At 43.1% G+C, this 19,472-nt stretch overlaps 1 protein-coding gene and 1 pseudogene across 2 annotated transcripts in view; one reads left to right on the top strand and one right to left on the bottom strand.

The window, feature by feature from the left end:
- LOC126143125 (disks large homolog 5-like) overlaps positions 1-19,472 on the bottom strand; it is a 420,567-nt gene that overhangs the window by 205,267 nt on the left and 195,828 nt on the right. The window lies entirely within an intron of this gene.
- LOC126143167 (5S ribosomal RNA) lies at positions 11,234-11,351 on the top strand (annotated as a pseudogene).

A 19,472-nucleotide genomic window follows, 5' to 3' on the forward strand; every position in this document is an offset into this window, starting at 1 on the left:
CTGCAGTCCGTCGCAAATGCCCGTTCTCTAAACTTACGCAATAGTGTTTGCCGAAAAAAATCTTGTTTCATCCGAGGATTCTCATTTAAGACGATCTACCAGGAATAAATCTAGCAGCACAACTCTGAATTGCTCAGACGTCTTCTTTTACTCTGACCGGGTTAGAATTCCAAACACTCGAACAGTGTTAGAGAATGGGTTGCACAAGTAATGTGTATGTGGTTTCCTTTATAAATGAGCTACGATGTCCCAGAATTTTCGCAGTAAAAAATAAATAAATCTACCCTTAGCTTTCTCTACGACCACTCTCACGTTCAATCTGTGTCGTATCAGTTTCCAATGCCTAGGTATTTAATCAACTTCGCCGTATCGAGCAGCACAACATTAAGGCCCATTTCACACAGGGACACTGGTGGCGGTCACCGACAGAGATACATCGGTCTTAACTGAACCATTGACACCGGGACACTACATTACCTCACCGAGCCTCTGTGACGCAATAGTGACTCACCCTCACCACATGTGACAGACAAGGTCACTGTGTTCACAGCAGTCACCGCCGGACGTGCATTGGTTTGAATTGGAGTGTTTGCACTGGGACACAGATCACAGACACAGTGCTGCAGATTTGCCAACAGACGGCAGTCATTTTTGAGACATTGACGCGAAACATTCATTGTACATTGTACGGTACACATTGTAGCCACGAGTTTAGATCTGATTAACGTGGAACCGTAGACCTTGCCGTCGGTGGCGAGGCTTGCGTGCCTCAGCGACACGGATAGCCGTACCGTAGGTGCGACCACAACGGAGGGATATCTGTTGAGAGGCCAGACAAACGTATGGTTCCTGAAGAGGGGCAGCAGCCTTTTCAGTAGTTGCAGGGGCAACAGTCTGGATGATTGACTGATCTGGCCTTGTAACATTAACCAAAACGGCCTTGCTGTGCTGGTACTGCAAACAGCTGAAAGCGAGGGGAAACAGCGGCCGTAATTTTTCCCGAGGGCATGCAGCTTTACTGTATGGCATGGAGAGCTGCATCAAACCAGTCTCAGGACTAAAGACCACAACAACAACAACAACAACAACAACATAACATGGAAGACTTTATAAGTGAAGTAGAAAGTCGTCCTGCTATTTGGAATGTCAAAAGCGATTACTATAGAAACAAAGTGGTTAAAACGAATGCTTGGCAAGAAATTATAACGAAGTTCGTGCCTGATTTCAATGAGAAGAGCATGGATGAAAAGAAAGATTGGTAAGTTGTATGTGCTTTTTTCAAATTTAATACCTTATTTTTCAGACCATAAAAGAGTAGCCAAATTTAATTGTTACATCTGTAGGATGGAAGGGTAACATTCGAGCACATTTGCATCCCTCACCCCTTTTCTTTTGCATTTACCAGTATTAAGTGTGCCTTTATGGTGCGATAAGAAGGGACAAAATGGATGAGCGTAGAAACAATGAACTCACCCCTACAGGGCGAATGAAGAAGAAATCTAAAAAAATACTTGTATTTCAAAATTTTCAGAACAAAAGTGTGCGCCTTATCGTCGTCTTAAGACTCTCCGCCGTATGGTCCGAAAATTACAGTTAAAATACTATTGTCAATTCCTGAGATTTCCTCTTTCTCTTCTCCTAGCACTTGAGATGAAGTTTTCGACATTCGAAAATACAGAAAAAAATTCTTCTCATGTTTCCAGAATGAGATATTCACTCTGCAGCGGAGTGTGCGCTGATACGAAACTTCCTGGCAGATTAAAACTGTGTGCCGGACCGAGACTCGAACTCGGGACCTTTGCCTTTCGGCAAAGGCAAAGGTCCCGAGTCCGAGTCTCGGTCTGACACACAGTTTTAATCTGCCAAGAAGTTTCTTCTCAATTTGTCTCAAATGAGTATAAAACAATATTTTCTCCAGCCGATCAGGTAGCAACGGATGTTAAGTGTAATGACACCGGTGATCCAGGAGTGTTCATCACAATTACCGTTGACTGTCACCAGTGTCCCAGTGTGAAACGGGGCTAATTATGTTTTCGAACGTTATGGGATTGTTTCTCCTACTCATCTGCATTAACTTACATTTTTCTACATTAATGCAAGCTGCCATTCGCTTAAACAATTAATGAAGTGCAGATGTCATCATCCTGAAGGCTGGTCTCAGTACCACAGTGCTTTATTAGGAGTTGTATTGGTGAATGTATCCCCCATTGAAGCATTCAGCCAGTTTAGGAAGGCCTACAGTTTAGTGTGGACTCCAGGCCACAGGGCAGCTTGACAGTTTTCTCCTTAACCAATCGTTGCCAGAGGTGAAAGAAACGATAGGATAATGAAGAAATCCCGAGACTGACCTCACGAGCTGCAGTCTCATACTTACTCTGTGAGTCACGAACCTACACAGAGACCGTATATGGTAGCGTTTTTGTGTGTGTGGAAACGTCAGCCTGCAGAAAATACACGCAATTAGCAGAGCCAAATTCCTGTACGATTTTTTTGTTCGAGGAACAAGTTTCCTTCAAAGCTGTGTGTTTATAGGAATGACCTTTGGAAATTGTCTGTGAAAAGACCAGACAGCTGTGTTTTGATGTAAGTACAGGCACATGCGGGCCTAATATACAGGATAGCACAGAGAAAAAGCAAAAATTTGACATAATTAGAAAAATGGAAGAACTTATAACTTTATTTGGTGCTCATATGTGTGTTCTGCAAGAGCGAAAACTTTGTTAGGCATCACTTTTTAAAAATCGTCGTTTCAAAGATTGGCTAAACGAAATTGCAGTTGTATATGTGGTGTCTGTTCTTTCGGAATTGTTCGAAAGAAGAGAGAAATTTCAATCCTGCAGCCATAACGAATGAAGACTCAAATGCCGTCCAGACACAGTGGTCATCGCAGCTGCACGGATTATCGTAGCACGCCACCCATCTCGCGCAATTTCTCCGAGGCAGATGGAAAACCGCCTAAAAACTATCCACGTACTGGCTGGTTCACCGGACCTCGACACAAATCCACCAGGCGGATTCGTGCTGGGGACCAGGTGCTCCTTCCCGCCTGGAAAGCCGTGCGTTAAACTGCACGGCCAACCGAACAGGCTTGTGTACATACCTTGCCTCCATCTTGTTCAAATCAATTTGTAGATGCTCCTACATCCTGGCACAAAGGCTGTCTTGTGAATGAATCTAGCATTATGATTGGCTCTTATCAAATTTACCCGCCGAATTACTGATGCCACCGGTGTGGAAGCACCGTCTGCCTTTTTTCCTTCTTTCTGCGGCCAAGGCTTTCAGTGGCAAAAAAACTCCTCTACACACACCACCATATTGCACCAACAATTAAACACTGCAATGTGCCCTACATATCATCAAATACGAAAAGACTCCTAATCAATTACTCCGCTCTCCCACCAAGGACAGGTGCTCGAATATTAGAATGTGAAACCGATCTCTGACCCATCAATACGAGTGGTGTTTGAAAAGTTTGTGCAAAGATAAAAAGTACTTACATGTTTGGGGTAAACCTTTTTTATTTTTCGATACAGTTTCCGTTTATACTTACACACTTTGTCCAACACTGTTATAATTTGTTGATCCTTTCCAAATAATACAAATTGTCCAAGTCTACTAATAGTTGCTGCAATCACCACCTTGTTTGGATAAAATCTTTGTTCCACCAGCCATTGCTTCAAATTGGGGAACAAATAGTAGTCCGAGGGAGCCAAGTCTGGAGCAGAGGGGGAATGTGAAACGTGTTGAAATCCTATTTCCATTAATTTTGCGACCACAACTGCTGAGGTGTGTGCTGCTGCATTGTCGCGATAGAAAAGGACTTTTTTGTAGTCCAATCGCCGGCGTTTTTCTTGCATGTCGATATTCAAACTGTCCAATAACGATGAATAATATTCACCAGTAATAGTTTTACCCTTTTCCAGATAGTAGATGAGGATTATCCCTTACGAATCCAGAAAGACGCTCGCCATAACCTTACCGGTCGAAGGAATGGTCTTTGCCTTTTTTGGTGCAGATTCTCCCCTGGTAACCCGTTTATTAGGTTGTTGTTTCGTCTCAGAAGTATAGTAATGTATCCACGTTTCATCCACAGCGACGAAACGACGGTTAAGATCCTGCGGATTCTTCCTGAACAGCTGCAAACCATCCTTGCAACACTTCACACGATTCCGACTTTGGGCAAGTGTGAGCAATCGCAGAACCCAGCTTGCGGATAGCTTTCTCGTGTCCAAATGTTAATGCAAAATGTTTTGTACCCATTCATTAGAGATGCCCACAGCATTAGCAATCTCACGCACCTTAACTCTTCTGTCGTCCATCACCGTGTCACGGATTTTATCAATGATTTCTGGAGTTGTAACATCCACAGGGCGTGTAGAACATTCAGGATCACTTGTGCCCATAGGGCCACACCGAAAATTTTAAAGCCACTTGTAAACTGTTCTAATCGAAGGCGCAGAGTCGCTGTAATGTTTATCGAGCTTCTATTTAGTCTCCTGAGGCGTATTGCCTTTCTTAAAGTAATGATTAATCACCACACGAAATGCTTTTTCGTCCATTTTTTGACGATCACTCGACTTCCTCGATTCACACGAATGCCAAACACAAAGAAATAGACCAATATGGCTCGGTGTGCGTTCTTTCCAAAGATGCTACTAACTAATCGTGACCTCGATACGCGCCGTCGGTGCCATCTTTTGGACTTTGCACGGACTTTTCAAACACCCCTCGTATATCGCCGCATCGTACAAAGTCAGCCCTTTTACAACATTCGTACATAACAGCACGAATACAGACAGCACAGTAAGTATACTCACGGCACTGAGGCATCCACGCCCGACAGGTGGCCACAGCGCCTCGGCGGACCGAAGTCACTCTCAGAACTGTTCTACAAATCCGGGCTCGCTCCCCCTCGGCACAAATGCTTTACTGTTTCTGGTCCAGACCCGTTTGCTCGTTTGCTTTTATACACCCATCTCCAGACTCTGGGATTACAAGACCACACGTATATTTCGCACAGTTCACCACAATATTATACCATTTCTCGCTAATTCTGCATACCGAGCACACAGCAGTAGCCTACCGATCGCTCACGTAACGTAATTCCGAAGATATAGACTGGAAATTATCTCTCTACAAATCCAAAACTTTAGCACTTATCGCATCTGCGAAGGAAGAACTTCGTGTGGGAAGCAGCCACTACTCACAGGCGTCCACAAGAGGAAAACCTCACTGCAGACTTCTCTCGAATCTCTAGCAGTCATTATCTGCGACTTCAATAAACTGCAGATATAATACTGCCAATCGCGACGAGAAGTGCCACAGCTTTACTAGTCACTGTAGCAGCGCGATCTAGGGCGTATTGTCACGGTCCGCGCGGCTCCCCCCGTCGGAGGTTCGAATCCTCCCTCGGGCATGGGTGTGTGTGTGTTGTCCATAGAGTAAGTTAAAGTTACACTACTGGCCATTAAAATTGCTGCACCACGAAGATGACGTGTTACAGAAGTGAAATTTAACCGACAGGAAGAAGATGCTGGGATACGCAAATGATTTGCTTTTCAGAGCATGCACACAAGGTTGGCGACACCTTCAACGTGCTGACACGAGGAAAGTTTCCAACCGATTTCTCGTACACAAACAGCAGTTGACCAGCGTTGCCTGGTGAAACGTTGTTGTGATGCCTCGTGTCAGGAGGAGAAATGCGTACCATCACGTTTCCGACTTTGATAAAGGTCGGATTGTAGAACTATCGCGATTGCGGTTTATCGTATCGCGACATTGCTGCTCGCGTCGGTCGAGATACAACGACTGTTAGCAGAATACGGAATCGGTGGGTTCAGGAGGGTAATACGGAACGCCGTGCTGCATCCCAACGGCCTCGTATCACAGCAGTCGAGATGACAGCCATCTTATCCGCATGGCTGTAACGGGTGCTGCAGCCACGTCTCGATCCCTGAGTCAACAGATGGGGACGTTTGCAAGACAACAACCATCTGCACGAACAGTTCGACAACGTTTGCAGCAGCACCGACTATCAGCTCGGAAACCGTAGATGCGGTTACCCTTGACGCTGCATCACAGACAGGAGTGCCTGCGATGGTGTACTCGACGGCGAACCTGGGTGCACGAATGGCAAAACGTAATTTTTTCGGATGAATCCAAGTTCAGCTTATAGCATCATGATGGTTGCATCTGAGTTTGGCGACATCGCGGTGAACGCATATTGGAAGTGTGAATTCGTCATCGCCATACTGGCGTATCACCCGCCGTGACGGTATGTGGTGCCATTGCTTACATGTCTTGGTCACCTCTTGTTCGCAATGATGGCACTTTGAAAAGTGATCGTTACATTTCAGATGTGTTACGACCCGTGGCTCTGCCCTTCATTCGATCCCTGCAAAACCCTGCGTTTCGTCAGGATAATGCACGACCGCATGTTGCAGGTCCTGTACGGGTCTTTCTGGATACAGAAAATGTTCGACTTGCTGCCCTGGCTAGCACATTCTCCAGATCCCTCACCAACTGAAAACATCTGGTCAATAGTGGCCGAGCAGCTGGCTCGTCACAATACGCCAGTCACTACTCTCGATGAACTGTGGTATCGTGTTGAAGCTGCATGGGCAGCTGTACCTGTACACGCCATCCAAGCTCTGTTTAACCCAATGCCCAGGCATATCAAGGCAGTTATTACGGCCAGAGGTGGTTGTTCTGGGTACTGATTTCTCAGCATCTATGCACTCAAGTTGCGTGAAAATGTAATCACATGTCAGTTCTAGTATAATATATTTTCCAATGAATACCCGTCAATCATCTGCATTTCTTCTTGGTGTAGCAATTTTAATGGCCAGTGGTGTAAATTAAGTAGTGTGTAAGCTTAGGGACCGATAACCTAAACAGTTTGGTCCCATAAGATCTTACCACAAATAAATAAATAGTCACTACACTCGTGAATTTGCACAAGGGGTTTAGATGTTAGAGATAAATTTTCAGAAATAACAGGAAACTGTTTATTGTCTTACTAAAGCGAATACTGCTTTAAATTATTGCATGAATCGATACCTACAAATAATTTTCATAAAACTGTAATTAAAAAACAAGACTATGACCCTGTACCCTCGTAATGTTCAAATTTTGTTTTAAGAAGGCTGGATTTAAGTCGTTTTTCAAACTAATCTCATTTGTTCCTCTTTTGTAGAACATTTCTGCTATAAAGGATGTTTCCATAAGAGCGTGCATAAATGTAATTGGACAAAGCGTAAAGTTATTCGTTTTTTTTTTGTTTTTTTTTGCCAATGAATATGATATGCGTAATGTTTGTGTCACGCAAGTTTACTGTGTGACGTGTTGTAGAGTAAATGGCTTAATCTGCGAAACCAATACGCAATGCCTTTATTGAAATCGGTCCCTCAGACTTTCACCCGCCGGCCTTTGTCGCCGAGCGGTTCTAGCCGCTTCAGTCTGGAACCGCGCGACTGCTACGGTCGCAGGTTGGAATCCTGCCTCGGGCATGGACGTGTGTGGTGTCCTTAGGCTAGTTAGGTTTAAGTAGTTCTAAGTTCTAGGGAACTGATGACCTCAGATGTAAAGTCCCATAGTGCTCAGAGCCATTTGAACCATTTTGCCATTTATCCAGTCTTGTGTGCACAGAGTTCTATGGCCCTGTGCGATAAACTGATAAAACTCCCTGTGCAAGTAAATAATGAAATAAATTTTAATTAGCTCTAGAGTCGCAAAGGATGTAATCTTGGTATTCTGTTTTCTCCACAGTTGGCATAGAAAATATTCAAACTTGGCACGGCAAAGTGGAATGCCGGCTATAAAACAGCTTCATACAATTAATATCTGTAGATTGGTTGATAAATGAATAACCTTGCAAATGTTCAGTGAAAATACTGGATATTGGCTCAGTGCTGTGCAATGACGCCCGCATTGAAGCTGTTACAAAAATTAACACTTTTCTGATTCTGGCACATTAATATTTTTCTGACTCTGATTGAAAAATGATTTCTTCTAGAAAAATATTCATTAGATTTAAATAAACACGACATGGAATTGGATGAGGTACTGATAAGGGCATATGCTAAGACCGAATGCTTAAATTTGAAAATTTTATTCAAAATAAAGTTTCTCCTTCACAAATTCTGACATGAAACATTTTCCATTAACTTCAAAATCAGTGAACTTCTCTACTGCTCTACAATTCTCACTTATAGTCGTAATTAAAAACACTTCGATTGTTAAATGACATAAACTCTGACATTGTTTGACAAAATAGATTCCAAAATTTAACTTCTATCAGTGTTACAAAACACACAAAAATATTACAAATCGGCTATACCTAACCAACCTATACATTAAATCTGACGAAAAATACTTGGTTCCTACATTCAGGGATCAGCGCTGTAAAAATTATCGAAAGCCACATTTCGGTGCTGCATACGTAAAAACCAAATATACAAAATTTCATTACCTTGCAAATTAGTGCCCGTTGCTTTACCTTTCGGTTACAGAGTAAAGTCATTACTGTTCTATAATTGCCACAGGCAGTTCTCAGTATTTGGTAACTATCAGTATCACTTCAATTCCTGATAATCATACAGCCTCAGAAATTAAATAACACACTTTACTCTGTAAGTGGGCTGCTTCTGTGTTGGCAGCCCTGTGTAGCGCTTTGCATTGGATCTCTGACTGCGCTTTCTTTGTAAGAGACTCTGTGACTGGTTGGACTCGTAAGTTAATCGCCAGTAGTGTAGGGCAGTTGGAAGTTAGTTGCCAGCAGTAATGGAAGTACAGTTGGGCCATTGGAGGTGAACAGCCAGCAGTGATGGGTGTTAGATGTGAAAAGTTAGTACTGATGGGGGGGATAGAGGTCTGAAGTGTTGGCACAGGCTAACGATCTGTACATGTTCGACGTGGAGATTGAATATTATTCATGATTATATATACTTTTGTACTAGATGTCAATGACGATTTATATTCGTGTCTGAACTGGATGTCACGTTATTAAGGTAAAAAAAAATACATTATTTGGTTTGCTACAAAATCTTTCCTTTTCTAACCACATGCCCATTAGTAGTTAGTGGCTTTAATAGTTAGAATCTTTTATTTAGCTGGCAGTACTGCCGCTCGCTGTATTGCAGTACGCGTAATGAAGATTTTTGTGAGGTAAGTGCTTAATGAAATGTATAGGTTATTGTTAAGATTTCTTTTTAATCAGGGCCATTCTTCTGAATTAATTATTTGAAGTCAGGTTGTAATTTTTTTGAGCAGTCAGGTTGCGCCGCGCTAGAATATTGATAAGAAAAATTACAGAGAAAGTAGGCTCAGTACGTTGAGTTTTACTCAGCTGTTTCAGAATCAAATAACGTAGAAGTTTCATCTTCTCAGTCATTCTGCAATTTAAGTACAGACACACTCATTTAAATAATGAAGTTTCAACACTTTTATAGAAATAACTACGACCCAACATTTACTGTGTAATGTCTCTTGCAGCGGTCTCTCCGCGATATTTTCAGAAATTTTATAAATTATATAGCTCAGTACATATCTCGAAATATCTCTTCTTATCTTACCGATTCCTAAACTTTAATATACGATGATTATCGATGCAAAGTAGTTTCAAGCCGTATTATTCCTTCGAGCGACCATTTACTCCATGGAATAGCTTCTCTGCTATCTATGTTTTCTCTTATGAAATGAATGATTCAGATCTTGCCGATTAGCCGTGAAAGAACGAAGATGTGTATGTATGTATTGTTGAGCTAGTCGCCATCTTGATGAGATTCTGTATGAGAAGGAATTTAATACATGAACTGAACTAAAGTAAGTGTGTTCGCGTATTATTTAACTGATTATTATTGACAGTGTCTGCTTACTACGCTGTGTTGCACCGGATCAGTGGGGAACGTCTGATTTACACTGCACAAACCTGCCGTTTTGTACGCTCAAGATATCCAGTTTGTTACTTTCAATAAATGGGCTAACACGGTCTTACCAGCAGATCTCCGGTCTTCCCCATGTGATCACCGAAAGTTAATAATTATTACAAATGTTTTCAGGAGATCGACTGACAATGTTCGTCGCACCGAGACTTCGAAATTGCTTCACCGCCTTATGGAATTTAAGTTAAGCTCAATTTAATCAGGATAGAACAGTATTGAACTGTGGGAATGTGATAAGCCTGCTTTGTGACTGAAAATTCCCTTAATATACGCATGTTTTTTACTATCCTGATCAGTGAAGCTAAATCAGGCCGGCGTGAGAGAGGTTTTTAAATTTCAGATCCCACAAAATTATTAAAACTGGCTCTGTGTGAGAATAAACAATATCATTCGTCCATAGACCGACAACTAAATTCTCCCAGCTAGCGACTAGCTTTAAGCCTTACATCCAACCTGTAACAGAGAACAACGGCAACTTCTACAGCGCTCCGCGCGCCCCTACTTACATCTACATCTATGTGATTACTCTGCTATTCATAATAAAGTGCCTGGCAGAGGGTTCAATGAACCACCTTCAAGCTGTCTCTCTACCGTTCCACTCTCGAACGGCGCGCAGTAAAAACGAGGACTTAAATTTTTCTATGCGAGCCCTGATTTCTCTTATTTTATCGTGATGATCATTTCTCCCTATGTAGCTGGGTGCCAACAGAATGTTTTCGCAATCGGAAGAGAAACCGGTGATTGAAATTTCATGAGAAGATCCCGTCGCAATTCACGTATCATGTCTCTGGCACTATCTCCCCTATTTTGTGATGGTAAAAAACGAGCTGCCCTTCTTTGTACTTTTTCGATGTCATCCGTCAGTCCCAGCTGATGCGGATTCCACACCGCACTGCAATACTCCAGAATAAGGCGCACAAGCGTCTCTTTAGTAGACCTGTTGCACCTTCTAAGTGTTCTGCCAATGAATCGTAATCTTTGGTTTGCTCTAACCACAATATTATCTATGTGATCGTTCCAATTTAGGTTATTTGTGATTGTAATCCCTAAGTATTTAGCTGAATTTACAGCCTTCAGATTTGTGTGACTTATCGTGTAATCGAAATTTATCTGATTTCTTTTAGTACTCACGTGAATAACTTCACACTTGTCTTTATTCAGGGTCGATTCTGACACTCAGGCAACATCTTTGGTTCATTGCTGTCAAAAATACAATCCCTTCTACGTATGACAATCGTTTCAGGTCATTCATCATTAATTATATTAAAAAATCGGTCTCCACGTACAAGTGGGGCAACGGCCTTGCCGCAGTGACTACACCGGTTCCCGTGAGAGCACCAAAGTTAAGCGCTGTTGGGCGTGGCCGGCACTTGGATGGGTGACCATCCAAGCCGCCATGCGCTGTTGCCATTTTTCGGGGTGCACTCAGTCTCGTGATCCCAACTGAGGAGCTACTCGACCGAATAGTAGCAGCTTCAGTCGAGAATACCATCATAAGGACCGGGAGAGCGGTGTGCTGACCCCACACCCTATCCACATCCTCCCTTGAGGATGACACGGCGTTCGGATGTTCCCGGTAGGCGACTTGTGGCCTGAAGACGGAGTGCCACGTACAAGCGGACCCCTCACAATAGACAATGCTCCACTGAACAATCTGAGGTAGGGAGATCGGTGAAGCCAGCTTAAGCAGATACGGAAGCAAACTTTGCTACTGCTTTGTCTAGAACTCCTGTTTTCCAGAATATTTACAGCTAACATGCGTACATGTGTACACGTACTGTGCTGTTTATTGATATGCACATTATTTCCTGCAAGGAAACAAGGAGGTCGAGCCTGACTAAAAGCAAGTTATGATGCAGGTTTTGTTTACTTTACTTGCCCATAAGGTTTCTCTGTTGTATGGCATTTACATTGTCCTATGTCAGAACGTGCTATGAATCAACGAGAGACCCATTCATTGCTCCGTGCTATTCAGAGACGTAGAGTACACCGAGCGAGGTGGTTCAGTGGCTAGAACACTGGACTCGCATTCGGGAGGAAGACGGTTCAATCCCGCGTCCAGCCATCCCGATTTAGGTTTTCCGTGATTTCCCTATATAGCTACAGGCGAATGCCGGGATGGTTCCTTTGAAAGGGCACGGCCGACTTCCTTCCCAATCCTTCCCTAATCTGATGAGACCGATGACCTGGCTGTTTGGTCTCTTCCCCCAAAACAACTCAACCCAGACGTACAGTACGATGGAGCAATACCGGTACGGTTTCGCAAAACTCACTGACATGCACCTCGTGTATGGGTACGTGCGTTCCAATGCTCTCGCTACTGAAAGGCTGTACAGGGAACGATTTCCTAACAGGCATCATTCGTGACGACGAGTGTTCATTTTTCTCGATCGACGGATGCGGGAGACTGGTTCGTTGGAAAGAAGAAACGAGGGACCTGGCAACATGACGACCACTCGCACACCCGATTTTGAAGAAGAGGTCCTGGAACGTTTTGCAGCGCTCCCCCGTCGTATATCACGTGAAATGGGAGCTGCACATATTAAACTGTGGCGAGTACTCTACAAACAACAATTACACCCATATCACCTACAACGAGTTCATGCAATGGTTGTGACTAACTTCGCACCAAGGGTCGCATTGTGGCAATGGTTGCTCCAAGATGGATTGATCGACCAGATTTCCTCCATTTGGTCGTGATGGTATCTCGAACAGCAGGAATAACCTCGTATCGGATGAAGAAAACCCTCAAGCTGTAGTAGAGTCACGCCATCAGATACGTCTTGCTGTGAATATCTGGGCCGGCACTGTAGACGACAACCTCATTGGGTCACATCTTCCACTTGGCCCTCTGAATGGCCACCTGTTCTTGACGATCGTGCAAAGAGTTCTACCTGAGTTGTTAAAGAACGTACCCTGGGTTGTTCGTGAGAGGATGTGGATACAACATGACGGTACACCGCCTCACTTCAGTGTGGATGGCCGCAACCATCTCAGTGCTGTATTTCCTGGTCTATGAATTGGAAGAGGAGATCCTATTCCGTGGCCCACAAGGTCACCTTACTTGAATCCCTTTGATTATTTCCTATGGGGGTATCTAAAGTCACTTGTGTATGCGACCCCAGTGGATACGGAAATGGAATTAGTTGCCAGAATTGTAGCTGCCTGTGATGTGACTCGAAACACACCAGGAAAAATTTTGTCAGCGTCCGTCAGAATCTTGTTCCCCGATGTCATGCTTGCATTGAGGTTGATGGCAGTCAGTTTCAGCATATTTTGTAAGATACGGTACAAATGGTATGTTCACTGTGTCAGTAATAGTACTTGCAGTTAACTGTAACTAAAGCAAATAAAAAAGTGCACAGTAATGTGATGTTATTCCTATCATCTTGTTAAGCTGCCTTCTCCGACCCCAGGTTCCCTACCTCTATGTCCTGTTAAATTTTTGCACGCTATTACGAAAACACCCAGTACCGGGTGATCAAAAAGTCAGTATAAATTTGAAAACTGAATAAATCACGGAATAATGTAGATAGGGAGGCACAAATTGACACACATGCTTGGAATGACATGGGGTTTTATTAGAGCAAAAAAATACAGAAGTTCAAAAATGTCCAACAGATGGCGCTTCATCTGATCAGAATAGCAATGACTAGCATAACAAACCAAGACAAAGCAAAGATGATGTTCTTTACAGGAAATGCTCAATGTGTCCACCATCATTCCTCAACAATAGCTGCAGTCGAGGAATAATGTTGTGAACAGCACTGTAAAGCATGTCCGGAGTTATGGTGAGGCACTGACGTCGGATGTTGTCTTTCAGCATCCCTAGAGATGTAGGTCGATCACGATACACTTGCGACTTCAGGTAACCCCAAAGCCAATAATCGCACGGACTGACGAAAGTGGCGGCTGAGCATACGATCATCACCAAACGACGCGCGCAAGAGATCTTTCACGCGCCATCTGTCGGACATTTTGTGAATTTTGTTTTTTTTGGTTCTAATAAAACCCCATGTCATTCCAAGCATGTGTGTCAATTTTTACCTCTCTATCTACATTATTCCGTGGTTTATTAAGTTTTCAAATTTATACCGACTTTTTGATCACCCTGTATATCGATATATCGACACATTTTTCGATGTATGAGAGCCGACAGTGATACTGTGTAAATATCGATACATCGGGTTCCCGATATTTTTAAAAATACTAACAGTCCTGGTGATGATTAACGCATAGCATTCTCAGTGTTTTCAGGTCAATTGCGCAAATATTATCAATGTCGGGGAGCATCCAAGGAAAGGTACCAGGATTAGCTCACACACACATGGCTCTGAGCACTATGGGGCTTAACTTCTGAGGGCATTAGTCCCCTACAACTTAGAACTACTTAAACCTAACTAACCTAAGGACATCACACACATCCATGCCCGAGGCAGGATTCGAACCTGCGACCGTAGCAGCAGCGCGGTTCCAGACTGTAGCGCTGAGAGCCGCTCGGCCATATCGGCCGGCCCAGGGTTAGTATCGCTTCTTGAAGGTTATAATGGAGAGATAGTATTGGACACAGAAACCTGGTTGAAACCAGACGTTAATGACAACGAAATCCTAAGTTCACACTGGATGTTTATCGTAAGGATAGGTTAGTCGCCAATGGAGTTATTGCAGAAACAAATTCGATAAAATCTACCGAGGTTATCACGGACTCCGAATGTGGGTGAAATTAGTATCAAACAACGCTCGAAAATGGTGATCGGTTGCTTTTCTAGACCACCTGCGTCAGGATCTGTAGTTGTAGAGCGCTTCAGACAGAGCTTGCAGAATATCATTAGTAAATTTCCAGATCTTGCCGTTGTAATAGGGGTGACTTCAACTTGCCAGGTATAGATTGGGAGTGTTATGCCATCAAAGCTGGTGCCAGAGACTGGGAATCGTGTGGCATCGTTGTGGATGTCTTGTCCGAAAATTACCTCGAACAGATAGTTAGAAAACCAACTCGCGGTCCTATAACGAATGTTAAGAAAGGTAGGAAGATATATTTGCTCAGTAAGGGTGACAGGATACAAATATCAGAATATCTCAGCAGACAGCATCAAATATTCGGTGGTGAGGACGAAAATGTGGAGAACAAATGGAAAAAATTCAAAGGCGTCGTCCAATATGCCCTAGACAAGTATGTTCCGAGTAAGGTTTTAATGGATGGCAAAGACGGTTTAGTAGCCGTGTTAGAAAAGCGCTAAGTAAACAAAGAGCACTTCATCTTATATTCAAGAGAAGTAAAAACCTAGCTGACAAACAAAAGCTGAACGAAACGAAAATGAGCGATAGGAGAGCAATGAGAGAAGCGTTCAATGATTTCGAAAGTAAGACGTTGTCAGCCGACCTGATCAAAAACCCTGAGAGATTTTGTTTGTACGTAAAATCAGTAAGTGGATCAAAATCATCTATTCATTCTCTCAGCGACCACACCGGCACCGAAACTGAAGATAACAGAGAGAAGGCCACAATACGGAATCCGGTCTCCCAAAGTTCTTTCACCGCGGAAGATCGTAACACTCTCCCTCATTTGAATTGTCGTGCGAACGTCGAAATGGCAGATATTGAGATAACCCATCACGGAATTGAAAAGCAACTACAATCGCTTAGTAGCGAAAAGGCTTCGGGACCAGATGAGATACCTATAAGATTCTATACAGATTATGTGATGTTGCTTCGTGATACATTACCCGTGTTAAAATGAATCGTTTACCAATTGTGGAAAAGGTCTATATCGTGTTGATGTACGGCTATTGTGATAAAAATGCCCAATGGGCGTGTGCTATGTATGCTGCTCGGTATCCTGGACGGCATCATCAAAGTGTCCGGACCGTACGCTGGATAATTACGTTATTTAAGGAAACAGGAAATGTTCGGACACATGTGAAACGCCAACCAGGACCTGCAACAAATGATGATGGCCAAGTAGGTGTTTTAGCTGCTGTCGCGGCTAATCCGCACATCAGCAGCAGACAAACTGCGCGAGAACAGGGAATCTCAAAAACGTCGGTGATGAGAATGCTACATCAACATCGATTGCACCCGTAACGTCGTGTACAGTTCTGCCACTGGGCACAAGAGAAATTACGGGACGATGACAGATTTTTTGAACGCGTTCTATTTAGCGACGAAGCGTCATTCACCAACAGCGGTAACGTAAACCGGCATATCGTGCACTATTTGGCAACGGAAAATCCACGATGGCTGCAACTAGTGGAACATGAGCGACCTTGGCGGGTTAATGTATGGTGCGGCATTATGGGAGGAAGGATAATTGGTCCCCATTTTATCGATGGCAATTGACTGCAGGGACTTATCCCTTGCACGCTTCCCGTGAGACTCACATTCCCAACAGTCCACAATTCTACCTTATAGACATTTGCCCACCCATTCATTACTCGCGCACACTTTGGCGATTCCCGTAAGAGTTTGTCAGTTAGTCATCATTTATTCGAGGGAAAAGCTGCACGGTCATCAACAGTAACTGATCTTTCGAGAACAAGTTACTGTCTTCATATGTATAGTTAAAGGCTACCCAGCCATTGACCTACGTCTGTGCCAATGTGTACAGGTTGCCCAAACTCTTACGGGAATCGCCAAAGCGTGCGCGAGTAATGAGTGGGTGTTTTCCTCTAAAGTTAACTCAAACCATTCAGAAGTCAAAAAATAAACTATGGATTACACAAGGAAGAAAGATATCACATGGGACAAAAAGGAGACTGTATCTACTATCTAGGAACAACTCTGATGTTAGTACTGTAATGCATTACAAAGAATACTGCAAAATATTGAAGCAAGTAATACAGAAATCGAAGCAGCTTTATTATGAGAAAAAGATAATTACATCAGGGGAAAAAAAATAAAAACTGTATGAGATACAGTGAAGACAGAGACTGATGGTGTCAAAAAGAAAGAGGAACAGATAGTTCTAAAAATAAATAAGACTATGGTAAAAGTGCATACAGTGTTGCAAACCTGTTAAACAAGTTAAAAAATGGTTCAAATGGCTCTGAGCACTATGGGACTCAACTGCTGTGGTCATCAGTCCCCTAGAACTTACAACTAATTAAACCTAACTAACCTAAGGACATCACACACATCCGTGCCCGAGGCAGGATTCGAACCTGCGACCGTAGCAGCAGCGCGGCTCCGGACTGGAGCGCCTAGAACCGCACGACCACCGCGGCCGGCCTGTTAAACGAGTACTTCTTTTCTGTTAATTACAGCATGGGGTTATTAGATTCAGTGAACAATGCATTGGAGTATCTGAGACCGCTGGCCGAAGTGGCCGTGCGGTTAAAGGCGCTGCAGCCTGGAACCGCAAGACCGCTACGGTCGCAGTTTCGAATCCTGCCTCGGGCATGGATGTTTGTGATGTCCTTAGGTTAGTTAGGTTTAACTAGTTCTAAGTTCTAGGGGACTAATGACCTCAGCAGTTGAGTCCCATAGTGCTCAGAACCATTTGAACCATTTTTTATCTGAGACCAGTCTTTAAAAATAACTTAGTAAAATGGAAATGACACGTTTCCCAAAGTAGTAGTATCTATCTTAAAATCCTTAAAATCTAAGCATTCTAGTGGGTATGATAACATACCACCGAATTTAATCAAAGAGTGCTCATGTGAGTTGAGTTCTATCTTAATCAATCTCTTACCAGGGCAACATTTCCGGACTGGCTAAAAATGCTAAAGTTAAGCCTCTTTACAAGAAGGGGGATAAAGAGATACCATCAAATTATCGACCAATTTCACTTTTGCCGTCTTACTCAAAAATATTTGAAAAGGTTGTATTCAAGCATCTCCTTAAGCATCTGACTGCAAATAATATATTATATGTCACAGTTCAGGTTTCTTAAGGCTTCTATATCGAGAAAGCTTTAGAGGCTACTCGCATTTTCTCTGACCTGTCAAAAGCTTTTGACTGTGTGAACCACACCATTCTCTTAAGTAAATTAGAATATTTCGGTGTCACCAGCACAGCTGCAAAATGGTTTGAGTCTTACCTAACTAACAGGAAACAAAGGATGTCGCTGCAAAATACCTGTGCAGTAAGCAGTCAGTCTTCATCTGACTGGAAATTAATTACATGTGGTATACCTCAAGGTTCCATCTTGGGTCCATTGCTTTTCTTGTGTTCATTAATGACCTCTCATCTGTTACATTGCCAGATGCTAAGTTTGTTTTGTTTGCAGATGATACAAACATTGCAATAAGTATCAAGTCACGTACAGATTTAGAAACAGCTGCTAATCAAATATTCGCTTACACTAATAAATGGTTTAAAGCTACTTCGCTGTCATTAAACTTTGAAAAGACCCACTATATGCAGTTCAGAACCTGTAAGAGATTTCCTTCCAGCATGTGTATAACATATGAAGACATGCAGATCGAAGAGGTTGACAGTGTTAAATTTCTGGGGTTACAACTCGATAATAAATTGAGTTGGGAAGGGCATACCACAGAATTGATTAAGTGGCTAAATAAGTCTGTATTTGCAGTGAGAATGATGTCAGATGTAGGAGATATACAGGGTGGTCCCTTGATAGTGGCGGGCAAAATATCTCACGAAATAAGAGTCAAACGAAAATACTACAAAGAACGAAAGTCGTCTACCTTGAAGGGGGAAACCAGACGGCGCTATGGTTGGCCCGCTAGATTGCGCTGCCATACGTCAAACGGATGTCAACTGCGTTTTTTTAAATAGGAATCCTCGTTTTTATTACATATTCGTGTAGTACGTAAATAAAGGTCGATATCGTGTTGATGTATGGCTATTGTGATCAAAGTGCCCAACGGGCGTGTGCTATATATGCTGCTCAGTATCTTGAACGACATCATCCAAGTGTCCGGACCGTTCGCCGGATAGTTACGTTATTTAAGGAAACAGGAAGTCTTCAGCCACGTGTGAAACGTCAACCACGACCTGCAACAAATGATGATGCCCAAGTAGGTGTTTTACCTGCTGTCGCGGCTAATCCGCGCATCAGTAGCACACAAATTGCGAGAGAATCGGGAATCTCAAAAACGTCGGTGTTGAGAATGCTACATCAACATTGTTTGCACCCGTATCATATTTCTATGCACCAGGAATTGCATGGCGACGATTTTGAACGTCGTGTACAGTTCTGCCACTGGGGACAAGATAAGTTACGGGACGATGACAGATTTTTTGCACGCGTTCTATTTAGCGACGAAGCGTCATTCACCAACATCGGTAATGTAAACAGGAATAATATTCACTATTGGGCAACGGAAAATCCACGATGGCTGCGACAAGTGGAACATGAACGACCTTGGTGAGTTAATGTATGGTGCAGTGTTATGGGAGGAAGGATAATTGGCACCCATTTTATCTATGGCATTATATATGGTGCAATGTATGCTGATTTCCTACGTAATGTTCTACCGATGTTTCTACAAGATGTTTCACTGCATGACAGAATGGCGATGTACTTCCAACATGACGGATGTCCGGCAGACAGCTCACGTGCGGTTG

The sequence above is a fragment of the Schistocerca cancellata genome, unplaced genomic scaffold, assembly GCF_023864275.1.
Source record: "Schistocerca cancellata isolate TAMUIC-IGC-003103 unplaced genomic scaffold, iqSchCanc2.1 HiC_scaffold_782, whole genome shotgun sequence".
Classification (NCBI taxonomy): Eukaryota; Metazoa; Arthropoda; class Insecta; order Orthoptera; family Acrididae; genus Schistocerca; species Schistocerca cancellata.